The sequence below is a fragment of the Pseudonaja textilis genome, chromosome 17, assembly GCF_049901715.1.
Source record: "Pseudonaja textilis isolate UNSWEBS1 chromosome 17, rPseTex1.2, whole genome shotgun sequence".
NCBI classification, from domain to species: domain Eukaryota; kingdom Metazoa; phylum Chordata; class Lepidosauria; order Squamata; family Elapidae; genus Pseudonaja; species Pseudonaja textilis.
Window position 1 is genome coordinate 4256844 of NC_142006.1, and position 12453 is coordinate 4269296.

At 48.9% G+C, this 12453-nt stretch overlaps 1 protein-coding gene across 1 annotated transcript in view; it reads left to right on the forward strand.

Moving 5' to 3' along the window:
* Positions 1–2236: 2236 nt before the first annotated feature.
* BRINP1 (BMP/retinoic acid inducible neural specific 1) overlaps positions 2237–12453 on the forward strand; it is a 66890-nt gene continuing 56673 nt past the window's right edge. Inside the window, exon 1 of the mRNA XM_087914762.1 lies at positions 2237–2492. The gene's annotated coding sequence lies outside the window, so the exon portion shown is untranslated. The remainder of the gene's footprint in view (positions 2493–12453) is intronic.

A 12453-nucleotide genomic window follows, 5' to 3' on the forward strand; every position in this document is an offset into this window, starting at 1 on the left:
CTTAATTAATTGAAGTGGTCTTTGTAGGTTGTTTCATTTGAGTTTTTTGTATGCTGCCCAGGGTCACTTGGTGTGAGGTGGGCAGCCACATAAATTTGATCGATAAATAAATATACTTTCAGACTGAGTATTGAAGAATACTTCAGTGAAGCTTTCCTTCATTGAAAGTTTTTAGAAAGGGCCTCGATTGGCCTTTGTGAGGTCATTCAAGCTAGAGGCGTCCTTTGCTGAGTACAAGTTGGACTAGCACAAGGCTCTTCAAACTCGGCAAGTTTAAGACTTGTGGACTTCAACTCCCAGAAGTCCCAAGCTGACTGGAAGAGGAAATCTGGGAGTTGAAGTCCACCAAGACTTAAAGCTGTCAAGTTTGAAGACCCTTGCTTTAAGGGTTACAAGTCTTATGTTAGTCTTTCTCAACCTCAAACCTTCTCAAGAACTATCTCAGGGGAATTCTGGGAGTCAAGGTCCATCTTAAACTTGGCAAGGTGGAGAAACACTTGAGACTAGCACACGGCTCTTCAAACTTGGCAAGTTTAAGACTTGTGGACTTCAACTCCCAGAATCCCCAAACTAACATGAAGGGAGGAGGAATTCTGGGAGTTGAAGCCCACAAGTCTTAAAGTTGTCAAGTTTGAAGACCCCTCGACTAGATAGTCTTCAGAGTTTCTTTTTTTGCTCCATAATCTTCATCAATTCCCCAAGGGGTCCAAGTTGAGGGCTGGTGTCCTTATGAATGTGCATCCATGTCATTTTCTTGGCGTCGCATGGAAGTACCTCCTGAAGACCTTTTGACTTCCCAATGTACAGTCTACAGTCTGGGGAGTCCTTCTTTCATCTCCTAGCCCTTTATTCACCTGGCCAGAGTCAACCAGGTGTTGCTTTACCCCGTTCCCTCTCCTGCTTGGCTTTATCCCACTTCAGTCTCGAAAGCTGGACTATCCCAAAGAGATAAGGACTCCCTTTTCCGGCGTCTTTGGGAACCAGCGAAGCAAAAGAGACATTTCTCTTCTCCAGTGCTTCCCCCCAAAAAAAAGAAGAAGAAGAAAAAGAAAGGAAAGGAAGACGAGCGGTTGAATTGGGAAAGACACCCCCCCTCCCCCGGCGATGAGGGTTGGAAGAAGGTTGTGGAGAAGAAGACCACCTTCCAGGCAGGGGATGGAGAGGACATCCAAGAACTGGATGGGAGGCGCAGAATCCCGGGTTGGAAGAGGAGATGGCAGCTGGGAGGAAGGCGAGGAAGAGTTAAAAGAGAGACGGAGCATAGAGTTAAGAGGGAGCCTTCCTCCAGCTGGTCACCTCCCCTCCCCTCTCCTCAGCCGGAGGGCGCCAGTTGGAGGAAGGGAAGGGTAACTGCATGCGAATGGGAAGGCGAGCAGCTCTCTCTCTCTTTCTCCCTTCCATTTCCATTCTATCCACCGCTCTTCTCCTTCGCCCACCCCTCTCCAAAGGAAAACCCCACCAGCCTCTTTTCTCGGTCCGATTTTTGCCCCCCCCCGCCCCCCCCCACTTCTCCCCCTTCCATGCTTCCACTCCCCTTCTGCTCCGACCCAGCTCTGCCTCCCAAGGGGGGGTGGGGGGAGCCGACCCTTCCCGTCCCCCCGCCCCAAATTCCCCACTTCTCCAGCGAAGCCTCTCCACGTCCCTCGTCTCCGCCCCTCGCCCCAATCTCTCCCATTCATTCCCGGAGCCCCGCCTCCTGGGGACGCCCCTTCCCCTCCCTCCGGCAAGCTCTTTTCCTCACCGCTTCGGCTCCTTTCGATCGCCTGGATCCCTCCTCCTCTTCCTCCCGACGCATCTCTCTCTCTCTTTTCCCCTCCAACTCTCCTCCCCCCACTCCGCCGCCTCGACCGCCCGCCCTCGTCTTCTCCAGCTTGGCTTGTGTGCGCCTTTCCTTTCGCCCCCGGTGGCTGCGAGCTTGATCCATCCGAGGAAGGCAGCGAGGAAGAGGAGGAGGAGGAGGAGGAGGAGGGGAAAAGAGGAGGAGGAGGAGGAGGAAGGAGAGGAAGAAGAAGAAGGAGAAGGAGAAGGAGAGCCGCCGCAAAGAGGACCCTTTCAAATCAATGCATCTCTGTTCTCTCTGAATTCTTCTTTCTTTTTTTTGAAATAGCCAGCCAACCTCACGAAGGCGAGGGATTCTAATCGGATTTCTTGGAAGATCTCTCCCGGTCTCTCTCGGTTCTCCACCCGACCTTTACCTCGGCTTTTCTGCGGGAGGGGGACAGGCGGGAGTGGTGGGGTTTGGGGTGGGGGTTAAAAAAAACCGTCCTTCTTCCTTCGGAATGCCTGCCCCCCGGAGCAAGGCGCGGCAGTCTTCCCACCGAGCATGAAAAGGGCTGCCGGCTACCCAGCCACCCGACGCCTGCAGCGCTCGCCCGGCGCCCACTATGCGCTCTGGATCGGTGGGAGCTCAGCTTCTTCGACGGCCAAGTTCTGCCTCCCGGAGCGAATGAGAAGCCCCCGCGCCCCAGCCAAAGAGGAGCGTTGACCCTCCGGTAAGAGACTTCTTCGCAAAATGAAGCCGGCTGATGTGTCTGTTGAGTTCTTCTTCTTCTCTCTCTCTCTTTTTTTTAAGGCACCTTAGCTGGGCTGCTGGCTTGGACCGCAAGGGCCGGTCCGCACCCAAAGGGTCCGTTTCCAGCCTCCCCCTCCCCGTTTCCTCTTCCAAGGGTCCCTCTGCCGGCTTCAGCCTCTCTCCGGGGCCTCCAGGGGTCTTCTTTGCGCCCCCGGCCCCCTGCACCCAAACCCCTGCTTTCTATTCTCTGATTTTTTTTGCAGTTATGGACCAAGACAGGACTTGGTCCTGCGGTTCTTACAAAGGGTTTTTAAGTCACAAGAGGGGGGTGAGTGTGCACAATCCGAGGAGGACAGTGTGTGGCTCTGCGTGCATGCCTCTCGTACTGCGGGGGAAGCGCGCCTCCTTCTAATCTCTCTCCCCCCCCCCACACACACACACTGCTCCCCCACACCCGGCCAGGTTTTCTCCCAACTCCCAAGCAAGGTTCCTCTTTTTTTATTTTTTTGCCGCACTCTGGTTCTTCCTAGCCAGCCAAAGGGTTAAGCGGGCTTTCTGTGTGTGCGTGCAACACTCGCCGAGCGTGGGGGCGACACGCGGGGGGTCTGCCTTTGCGCCCGCGCGTGCTTGCTTTGCCCCCTTTTCGGGGGCGGGCGGGGGGCGACACGAGCCGATTCGTATGGAGGGGGTAACAAGGGGAAGCAGAGGTTACGTGGGGACGGGTGCGGAGGGGGGGGGTTGGGGGAAAGAGACACCAAGATTATTCCTGTATCCATCTCCCCCCCCACACACACACACTGCACCCTCCCTCCTTCAGGTCGGGGAAGAGGGTGGAATTGATGTCCGTCGTGTCCGGAGGGCGCCAGTTTTGGGGTTGTTAGAATCTATGAACACCCCCCCAATTGGCATCCCCATTGCAGATTTAATTAGGTTAAGGTCTCCATTTGCCGTTGGCTTGACTCATCCTTTTCAAGGAGAGGAAAGGGGGGTGGGTGGGGGAGAATGGGTGTGAATATCTGCTGGTGGTGTGTGGGTGGTGTATATCTGTATGTGAGAGTGGGGAGAGAAAGAGAGAGGGAGGGGGAGAGAGGGGAGAGAGGGAAGGAAGGAGAGGGAAGGAGAGAGAGGGGAGAGAGGGAGAGAAGGAGAGGGGGAGAGAAAGAAAGAGAGAAGAGAGAGGGAGGGAGAGGAAGAGAGAGGGAGGGAGGGGGAGAGAGGGAGGGGAGGGAGGGAAGGAGAAGGAGAGGGGGGTGAGAAAGAGAGAGAGAAGAGAGAGGGAGGGAGAGGAAGAGAGAGAGGGAGGGAAGGAGAGGGAGGGAGGGAGAGGGGGGAGGGAGGGAGGAAGAGAGAGGGAGGGAAGAAGGAGAGGGGGAGAAAGAGGGGGGGCACCTGTGTGTGCTGCATACAATGCACCCCTGCGCACACTCATCTAAGGTGGGCCCTCAAGCCAAGAATGTGCCACTTTCGTCGCCACCTCCTTCTCCTTCCCAAAGTCCTGAATGAAGATGGGTGGGGAGAAGACAATTCCCATCCCTTCAACACATCACCCCTGCTTGGTTTTCAGAACAGCGGTCCCTGAGGCGGTTGGGTCAAATCTCTAGATTTTCAAATGTCTGGGGTGGAGTGGGGTGGAGGAGGCTGACCTCCGCTCCCCCCAACAGGATCCTTCAAAACTCATCCTAGAATGAAGCTATGGAGCCCACTCTTAGCTAGAGGCTTGGAGAGGGCCAATCTTCCCATGGAAAGCAAGATGTCAGGTGAGCTTGTAGGAAATGGAAGGACAACTCAACCACTTCAGGAAATGGAAGGACAACTCAACTTTTATCTTGCTGGTCCTTTTGGTGGGGGAAAAACCAGACCTTGAAGAAGGAGGGAAGAAGATCCCATGGTTCTTGACATTGCAGAAGGAGGGAAGAAGAAGTCATGGTGGAACGTAAAATGGGGGTTAGTGTAGATGGGTGGGTACTGTGAGGAGAGGTCAGAAGTCCCCGGATGTCTCCCCATGCTTGGTAGCTAGGAGGAGAAAAGCCCACCAGGGATGAGGGAGATCTTAGGACTGCAGCTAGCCAGAGACAGGGAGGGGAATGTCAGGAGAAGGCTATGGAGACAGAGGAACAAGTATTGAACTATGGGAAATCTCAAATTCTCCTACCGGTTTTCCTCCAGTGCACAACTCTCCGGTGCTGTCGTAGGCATGGAGATGCGATCGGGCACTCACTTTGCAAAATTGTGACATGGGTCTGCTGGCAGCCACCGTGCTGGCTGCACTATGCCCCTTGCACACACCTGCAAGCTCACACAAACACACACACACAAGTATTCACAGAGCAGCCCTTCCTATCTCCTGCTGCATACAAAGTGCTGGTTGTCTCTTTCATAGCCCACGAGAGCATCTCTCTCTCTCTCCTCTCTCCTCTCTCTTTTTCTCTCTCCTCCCTCTCTCTCTTTTCTCTCCCCCTCTCTGCCTCTCTGATACAACACTGACACACACAGTTGGTGAGCATACTGGTGTTGCCTCCTGCCATGATTGTTTCAGAGCCTCCGTTGTGTTTGCATCGTTTTTGGGGTCTGTAGGCGCATATATTGCGGGTTGTTTACTGGATGTAAAGGACACGGACAACTCAGAAGGTCTTTCAAAGAAAACATTATATTCTCTATTTCTGCCTCTTCTTCCCGTCCATGCAAATTTCTATTTTGGGACCACTGTTGCTTGGGCAGACAGACCAGATCGGCCACATCAACTTTACTTGTGCTTTTTCGCCACTTTCCACCCGCATCCTAAGCTTTTCTCCCTTCCCGTATTGGCGCATCCATTTCTCCTCGCCACAGAGCTGCCGAAAACCTTTCTGATCACGCTCAGAACCCCAACGGTACATGAAATGTGCCTTCTGTCATGGCGGTGTGCCAATTCTCCATCCTCTTCTTCCTCGCACAGGGAGTCTTCTCACACTGGGAGATTGCACACCCCAATCCATCCGGGCTCAGCCTTCCAAAACGCACAAATGGAGAAGACGTGGGCCGATTAGACAGCTGGGTTAGAAGAAACTGCAGGGACAGGAATGGAGAGAGAGAGAAAGAGAGAGAGAGAGAGAGAGAGAGAGAGAGAGAGAGATAGAGAGAGAGAGATTGGTGCATTCTGTGTGAGAGTCAGAAGAATCAGAAGGAAAATGGACACCTTGATAAACCTTCTGGTTTCTCTCTGTGGGATGTACCCTTTCCTTCCCTTTCTTCCAACTGTGAGCACAACATGTCAGAGAGCTTTCATCCAAGCTGGTCATGTCCTGCTTATCTGTACAGCTGAGATCTGACTTGGTTGTTTTGGTGCGTTTCGTCTTCTTAGAAGCCGATAAAGTCATGGGTATCTTCCTCCAGCTATTGATCCCGTGAGAGGGTAGACCTTTACATTTATCTGGTTGTGGGTGCTTTTTTTTAATACCACTCAGCAGAAAACGCTGCACATACATTCTCTGGCTGCTTCCCCCCCCCCCTTTTTTTTTAAAAACCATCCCCTGCATGTACTCAGAACTTGCTTCGAGGGAGGGGAAAACACAATTCGGGAGAACAGCAGAAGCTGTAGAAGCAGGAAAAGGGGCAAGCAAAGAAGTCCATTCAGATACGTGCCAGAGTTAGACTCCCCAAGATAAGGGAGGACATGTGCTTGGAGAAATAGCTCAGAGATGGCAAGGGGGAGGCAGAGAATAGAATAGAATAGAATAGAATAGAATAGAATAGAATAGAATAGAATAGAATAGAATAGAATAGAATAGAGGATAATATAGGAATAGAATAGAATATAGAATAGAATAGAATGGAATAGAATAGAGGATAATATTGGAATGGAATGGAATGGAATGGAATGGAATAGAATAGAATAGAATAGAATAGAATTCTTTATTGGCCAGGTGTGATTGGACACACAAGAAATTTGTCTTGGTGCAAATGCTCTCGGTGTACATAAAAGGAACAGATACATATTCCCCAGAATCTCTTGAGCGTGGCAGGGAAGTGTGTTGCATGCAAGTGGGCTTCGCTTTTGCGCCTTTGCAATGAAGGTAGTGTGTTTGTATGTGTGTGTATATGTGTGTGTGTGCAGTGGGTCGAGCCGCCTGCCTTGCCTGCTCATTTCACATGCCGGAGATGTGATATCCCTGAAGCTGATTTTTAGTTGGTTCCCAAACCAGAGTGATTGGGAATTTTTTTTCTTTTTTCTTTTTCTTTTGGACCGAGCCGGGGAGAAATCAACATGACTTCAGCATAATTGAGGAAGAGTGAGGGTGGAAAAAAAAAGAGAAAAAGCGGTGTGGGGAATACAGCGAGAAGGCAGAGATTTGAACGGGTGCCAGAAAGGGATTCAGGCTGTGTGCAAGGATCAGATTCTCTGTTTGTATTGTACAGAGGCGTGTAAAAGAGCAACGTGGCTAGTTTTCCTTCTTAACGCAGCCTGAGGAAGAGGAGGGGTGAGATGGGGCACGTCTCATACAAGCCTAAAGTGGGTTTGTGTGCGAGTTCCCATCCTTGGTGAGCAGAGTGTACTCGTGAGGAGGGTGTAAGCACTAGCACCGCCATAGGTGTGCGTGCGCTCTGCATACCAATTCCTCAGGAACGTCTGATTCAAGCCCTACCTGGGATGGAATTCAACCAGTGTTAACAACTGGTTTGGTGAGCGCAGGCACTTCGCCCGAACCGGTAGAATCCCACCCCTGCTGGGAGGTGGAACGAAATAGACTCTTGTTGGGGATTTCTTAGCTATTTGGGGTGGGGTGGGGAGGGGAAGGAGTGATGACCCCCATTCATAGCAGAGATACTTAACTCTTCCTGCTTTCTTGGGGCCTGCTTAAGAGCTAGAGGGATTGGTTTCACAGCAAGGCACCAAAACACTTTAAAAAAAAATGTTTCTCATGGCAAAGGAATGTCTATGGAAAATAAATGTTTTCCCTCCCTCCCACCCACCTCCAGAGAAGATATTTTGACACTCTCGTTTTTTACCTGTAGCCTCATGGCCTCCTCTCGTATCTTGCTTCTCAAACCCGATTTCCAAGCGCTCTGCCTTGCGTACAACAAGAACGGTTGGCAACAGACAAATTCGTTCTTTTGTTGTTGTTGTTGGCTTCGCCGTGTATTTGCAGGTGTTCGGGGAATCTCCCTGGGAGCCTGGAAGGAAGCTGACTTAATTTGAGGGGAGCCCTTTCCATCTGTGGGAACAAGTGTGCCGTGTTTCTGTGCAATATGTCTCCCTGTTGCTTCCTTCTCACTTGTTCCTCAAAGCTACTGCTGCTCGCAGCATGGAGGGTGCAGAATTGCTGGGATTTGGGCAAAGCGAGGGGAAGGAAGGAAAGGGAGGAAGGAAGGAAGGAAGGAAGGAAGGAAGGAAGGAAGGAAGGGGATGAGAAAAGAAGGAGGAATAAAGGGGAGGGAGGAGGGGAGGAAGAAAGGAGAGGGAGGGAGGAAAGAAGAAAGGAGAGGGGAGAAAGGAAGAACGGGAGGAGAGAGAGGGAAGGGGAAAGGGAAGGAAAGGAAGGAAGGGGAGAAGGGAAGGGGAAACAGGAAGAAGAAAAAGGAAGAAGGGGAAAAAGGAAGAAGAAAGGCGAGGGAGGGAGGGGGGAGGAAGAAAGGGAGGGGGAGGGAGGAGGAAGGAAAGAAGAAAGGAGAGGGAAGAACGGTAGGAGAAGGAAGGGGAAGAAAGGAAAGGAGGTTCTTAAAATGATTCAACAAAGGGAGAATTCGGCTGGAGGGGGGGGGGGGTCTTCTGAAAAAACGGGAAGGCCCAAAACTCTGATGAGGAAGTAGAGGCGAATTTCACAGGGGTAAGGCTTCAAGCTAGCCCCGTCAAGCCTTCCCTTTTGGATAAGCAACCCTAGCTAGGCATATCCTGTTTATTGGTTTCTTGGTTTAAACACCTTTGGGCCAAACAGCCCCTACTCTCTTGGCTCCCTGCAAGAGCTGAGCTTAAAGAAGGCGACATTTCCCAGAAGGGGGAGCCCTGACTCTATTCCGCGTCCTGGGAGCGGTTTGCCACGGCTGGGCTCGCGCACCAAAAGTGATTCAAATTCTCGATGGGTTTCGGCTTGACAAGGCTTTAGAAAGGAATACAGAGCAGGCTTAGTTGGCTACCAGCAAGAACGATTCGCTAAACGGTTCTGTTTTCCACCACCCGGGTGAGGAGGGCCATCTGTGCCAACCTGGCAGCGTGTTTGTTTGTTTATTGATTTACGACGGGCGATGGCGTGTTGGTTGACTGATTCAGAGCAGTTCTATTCCTTGGAAGAAATAGAATGGAGCTGGAAGGGACCTTGGAGCTCTTCTAGTCCAGCCCCTTGTTCAAGCAGGAGGACTTATACCATTTCAGATAAGCGGCTGTCCAGTCTCTTCTTAAAAACCTCCAGTGATGGAGCCCCCATGACTTCTGGTGGCAAGCTGTTCCACTGGTTCATTGTCCTCACTGTTAGGAAGTTTCTCTTTAATTCCAGGTTGCTTCTCTCCTTGATTAGTTTCCATCCATTCCTTCCTTCCTTCCTTCCTTCCTTCCTTCCTTCCTTCCTTCCTTCCTTCCTTCCTTCCTTCTTTCCTTCCTTCCTTCCTTCCTCTCTCTCTCTCTTCCTTCCTTCCTTCCTTCCTTCCTTCCTTCCTTCCTTCCTTCTCTCTCTCTCCCTTCCTTCCTTCCTTCCTTCCTTCCTTCCTTCCTTCCTTCCTTCCTTCCTTCCTTCCTCTCTCTCTCTCTCTCTCCCTTCCTTCCCTTCCTTCCTTCCTTCCTTCCTTCCTTCCTTCCTTCCTTCCTTCTCTCTCTCTCTCTCCTTCCTTCCTTCCTTCCTTCCTTCCTTCCTTCCTTCCTTCCTTCCTTCCTTCCTTCCTTCCTTCCTCTCTCTCTCTCTCTCTCTTCCTTCCTTCCTTCCTTCCTTCCTTCCTTCCTTCCTTCCTCTCTCTCTCTCTCTCTCTCCCTTCCTTCCTTCCTTCCTTCCTTCCTTCCTTCCTTCCTTCCTTCCTTCCTTCCTTCCTTCTTCTCTCTCTCTCTCTCCCTTCCTTCCTTCCTTCCTTCCTTCCTTCCTTCCTTCCTTCCTTCCTTCCTTCCTTCCTTCCTTCTTTCCTTCCTTCCTTCCTTTCTTTCTCCCCCCCCCTCTTTCTTTCTTTCTCTTCCTTCCTTCCTTCCTTCCTGAATCACAGGGACCGCAGAGGTCTTCTAGTCCAACCCCTGCTGAAGCAGGAGACCCCATACCATCTCAAACAAGGGACTGCCTAGTCTCTTCTTAACAACCTCTGGTGATAAAGCACCTACGGACTTCTGAAGGCAAGTCTGGTAAATTGTCCTCAGGAGGTTTCTCCTTAATTCCAGATTGCTTCTCTCTTTGAGTTTCCATCCATCGTTTCTTGTCTTGCTTTCTCGCTTCTCGGCCTTTTGGCTAAGATCAAGTGTGTGTCTTGCTTTCTGGTGCTTTGGAAAATAAGTGGACCCCCCTCTTCTTTGTGGAAAACTGCTATCGTGTCCCCCTAATCTTTCTTTTCTCTAGATTAGCCCAACTCAAAACCTGCAACTGATCTTCATATGTTTTTGTCTCCAGGCTCTTCCTTAATCATTTTACTTGCTCTTCTTTGCACTTTCCCCAAAGTCTCAGCATCTTTCCTGTAATTTGGTGACCAAAACTGGATGCAGGATTCCAGATGTGGCCTTACTAAGGCTTTGTAAAGTGGTACTGATACTTTACGTGATTTCTATTCTATTCTATTCTATTCTATTCTATTCTATTCTATTCTATTCTATTCTATTCTATTCTATTCTATCCCCTACCCCACTTTACTCCACTCCGCATATCTGCTTCTGCTACCGAGTTTCCTTTTCGACCATTGGAAAGGAGTTCCCTGGACACCTTTGTAAGTTTTCCCCTCCCCCTAGGGTACAGTTAATGTAAAGTCCAGCATCTGGTCTTTTTATTTGGTGGAAGAGAACTTATGTTAAAGTGCCTTCCGGTAGAGAATCTGAGCCTTCAGCGATACGCAGTTCTGTAGGAAAAGATATTTTTGGCAGATGTTCCTGACCTGTGAATCTGGATGTGAAAAGAATGCCCTAGAATCAGCTGGAGAGAACAGTCCGTCCAAACTCTTTCTTTCCTATGAGTAATTCAGAAATAAAGCATCTCCTAAAGATGTTATTCAGCCTAGCCTTGAAGTCTTTTGGCTCACAAGAGATCTCAACATCCTTCCAGGCCATTGATTGCCTCAACCAGTTGTAAACATAAATAGTCATAGTCAGCTACAAGCTATCTATCCACTCATCTATCTATATCTCTCTCGCCTACCTATCTACTATATATCATCTATCTCATCTATTCTCTCCTTTCTGTCTCTCATATCTAGTTATTTTTTTCTGGCTAGATAGCTAGCTATCTAGTTATCTATCTCTATTAATTGTATATTCTGTCTGTTTGTCTATTTATCATCTATCATCTATCCATTAATCTATCATCTCTCTCTTTTACCTATCATCCATCTATCTAATCTATCTATCATCTTCTTCTTCTTCTTCTTCTTCTTCTTCTTCTTCTTCTTCTTCTTCTTCTTCTTCTTCTTCTTCTTCTTCTTCTTCTTCTTCTTCTTCTTCTTCTTCTTCTATCCATTAATCTATCTATCCTCTCTCTCTTTCTTATCTATCTATCTATCTATCTATCTATCTATCTATCTATCTATCTATCTATCTATCTATCTATCTCATATCATCTCTCCTCTCTCTCCTCCTCTCTCTTTCTTATCTATCCAGCTCATCTCTCTTCTCTCTCTCTCTCTCTCTCTTTCTTATCTATCTCTCTTTCTTATCTATCTAATCTATTTCTCTTCTCTCTCTCTCATCTATCTCATCCCTCTCCCCCCCCTCCTCTAATCAGAATTTGAGCAGGCATGGCAAGAGACTATAGAATAATTATACATCAAGAGTAAATATTATCCTGCCTGGTGAATTTGAAGTCAATCATCCTGTTTAGGTCTGTGACATCTGGATGACCTTAGATAGGTCTCTTTGGAAGAAACTAATGTGAAAGCTCTGGATCTATACCAGTACATTAAATTTTGGGTTGCAGCCATCAGAATAGATGGCATACAGATGTTCTCAATAATCTGATAAATAAATAGATACATACAAATTAAATCTAGCTGGGCATCTCAAAGCCAAACAACCCCCTCTTTGATGTGATGGCACTCTTCAGCAGTCACCACATCCTGAGAAAAATGATTTTCTATTTAATAACAGGTGAATAATATTCAGTAACCTATTATCGTTAAAGCTCGTTTAATAATCAGTTCATGCAACGCATCTCAATATCTCCACTACACTTAATTTTTTAAGAGCTGTGGCTATAATAGGAATGGAATGAAATCCATGGCGATAGGCTGACGTGGTAAACCACTTCGAGAACTAAGGGGGAATTTTCTACCCATGACAACTATTAATCAGATTTGCTTCACAACTGCAGTGTGACTAACTTAACTGCAGTGATTCCCTTAACAACTGGGGAGCATGGGAAAAAATTCACTGAACAAATCTTTCACTTGGCAGTAGAAATTTTGGGGCTCAGTTGTGATTGTAAGTCAAGGACTTCCTGTATTCCACAACCTTGACCCGACATTCATATTTTGTTTCTTCTTGGTGAGGGAAGTCAGTTGGATGGAAATTAATCTAGGAAAGAAGCAACCTGGAATTGAGGAGAAACTTCCTAAAGGGAGGACAATTAATCAGTGGAACAGCTTTGCCTTCAGAAGTTGTGGCCGCTCCATCACTGGAGGTTTTTAAGAAGAGACTGGACAGCCCCCTGTCTGAAATGGTATGAGCAGGGGGCTGGACTAGAAGACCTCAAGGTCCCTTCCAGCTCTATTCTGATTCTAGGTTTCTTAGTTGTTTATAAAAGCCGGCTTGCTGTTCAGTTTCACAGCCCATCTCGGAGTAATGGATGGCGGATGGG